The 2,452-nt window shown below is 51.0% G+C and overlaps 1 pseudogene across 1 annotated transcript; it reads right to left on the bottom strand.

The window, feature by feature from the left end:
• Window positions 1–959: 959 nt before the first annotated feature.
• On the bottom strand, window positions 960–1,891 carry LOC311165734 (olfactory receptor 14J1-like; annotated as a pseudogene). The gene has a single exon. The product of its transcript is annotated as an olfactory receptor 14J1-like (transcript).
• Window positions 1,892–2,452: the final 561 nt, after the last annotated feature.

Here is a 2,452-nt window from a genome sequence, read left to right as displayed (position 1 = left end):
CGTGGAAACAAGGCCTCCATTGTGACATTGAAGGGAACCACAGAGACCATTGTGACAGTGTGGGACCTCATGTGACCATGGGGCCATTGTGACACCCTGGGGCCCCATGGAACCAAGGGGCCACTGTGAAACTGCAGCACCAATAAGAACATTGTGACACGTGAAGCCTAATGGAAGCAAAGGGACAATTGTCACATTTTGAGGCCCCCAAGAAGCAAGGAGTCCAGTGGGACAGTGCAGGGCCTTGTGTGACCAAAGGGTCATTATGACACTGAGGGGCCCCATGGAAACAAGGACATTTTTGCAGATGACACCAAGCTGGATGAGACTGTTGATCTCCTGGAGGCTAGGAGGGCTCTGCACAGGGACCTGGACAAGCTGGATCCAGGGCCCAAATCCAACAAGGTGAGGTTTAACAAGTCCAAGTGCCAAGCCCTGCACTTTGGAAACAACAACCCCTGCAGAACTACAGGCTGGGGACAGAGTGGCTGGACAGCAGCCAGGCAGAAAGGGACCTGCAGAGACTGATGGACAGCAGGCTGGACATGAGCCAGCAGTGTGTCCATGTGGCCAAGAAGGCCAATGGCTCCTGGCCTGGATCAGAAATGGTGTGGCCAGCAGCAGCAGAGATGCTGTGCCAGCACTGATCTCCGCCAGCTCTGCACACAGACATTGCTGCTGCAGCTCCAGAGAAGGCAACAAAAAGGCATCTCTGCAGAAAACTTCACTGGGAGATCATTCATTTCCTTTAAAGCCACTGGGAGCACAGCCCCTCATTTACAGTCTGTGGCCACAGTGAAGGTGGACAGAAACAAAATGAGAAATGGCACAAACAATGACAATTTTTGTGGACAATATTAAAAAATTTAAACAAAGAAAATGAACTTCCAAAACGAAACCAGCAAGAAGTAACAAACATGACTTTTATTACAAGTTATTTGCAGAAATTGGCAAGCAGTTTAATGATTCTGAAAGCCTACAGTCATAAGTGTCCACACTGCAGCCTTGAGCTCCTGGTTCCTCAGGCTGTAGATGAGGGGGTTCAGGGCTGGAGGCACCACCGAGTACAGAACTGACAGGGCCAGATCCAGGGATGGGGAGGACATGGAGGGGGGCTTCAGGTGAGCAAATGTGCCAGTGCTGAGGAACAGGGAGACCACAGCCAGGTGAGGGAGGCAGGTGGAAAAGGCTTTGTGCCGTCCCTGCTCAGAGGGGATCCTCAGCACAGCCCTGAAGATCTGCACATAGGAGAAAACAATGAACACAAAACAACTAAATATAAAATAGGCACTTATGGCAAGAAGCCGCAATTCCCTAAGATAGGATTTGGAGCAGGAGAGCTTGAGGATCTGAGGGATTTCACAGAAGAACTGGCCCAGGGCATTGCCATGGCAAAGGGGCAGGGAAAATGTATTGGCCGTGTGCAGCAGTGAATAGAAAAAGGCACTGGCCCAGGCAGCTGCTGCCATGTGGACACAAGCTCTGCTGCCCAGGAGGGTCCCATAGTGCAGGGGTTTGCAGATGGACACATAGCGGTCGTAGCACATGATGGTCAGGAGGAAATACTCTGCTCCAATGAAGAACATAAAGAAAAATAGCTGTGCAGCACATCCTTTGTAGGAGATGGTCCTGGTGTTCCAGAGGGAATTGTGCATGGCTTTGGGGACAGTGGTGCAGATGGAGCCCAGGTCAGTGAGGGCCAGGTTGATCAGGAAGAAGTACATGGGTCTGTGAGGTGGCGCCCACAGGCTACAGCACTGATGATGAGGCCGTTGCCCAGGAGGGCAGCCAGGGAGATGCCCAGCAAGAGGCAGAAGTGCAGGAGCTGCAGCTGCCGCGTGTCTGCCAATGCCAGCAGGAGGAAGTGGCTGGTGGAGCTGCTGTTGGACATTGGCTGTGGCTGCACGTGGGGACCTGTTCATGGAGAAAAGGAGAGTGAAGGGTTAGAGGAGATACCTGTAACCAAAAACAAAGCCATTTCCCATGCACCTTCCCCTAGAACACACACACAGACCCTTTTTTTTTAGAGTTCTGGGGTTTTCTTTTTAAGCTCTCCCTTATCTTTCCTGGTATTCTTGGATATCAGAAACCCTTAGCATTTCTGCTGCACCCAGGGAAAACAGAGCAAATTCTGTGAGGCAAAGTTATGAGTGGAGAGGGACAGGAGGTGGTCCGTCCTTCTGACCTGTACAGAATTTCTCAGGGCTTTAGCCTTTCTCAGGCGGAGGTCGATCAGTTTCACATGTTTCCCCAAAAATGCCCCAGGTAAAGCTGAGAGCAGATGGATCCAGCACAGTCCAGCTCCACTTCTGTATCCAAGCATTACTGTTGCTCATTTCAACAACCCCGCAGCACTTTCAGTGTTAGAAGATCTGTGCCTTTCCCCATCAATCTTACAACTCAAAGATGCTCTAGGATAGGTTTGAATCCTGTATTGAAGCTCCTAGCTTGG

Source organism: Fringilla coelebs (assembly GCF_963513975.1).
Source record: "Fringilla coelebs genome assembly, contig: SCAFFOLD_38, whole genome shotgun sequence".
Taxonomy (NCBI): Eukaryota; Metazoa; Chordata; class Aves; order Passeriformes; family Fringillidae; genus Fringilla; species Fringilla coelebs.
The sequence above is the reverse complement of the archived record's forward strand: the minus strand, read 5'-3'. Positions and strand labels throughout refer to the sequence as shown.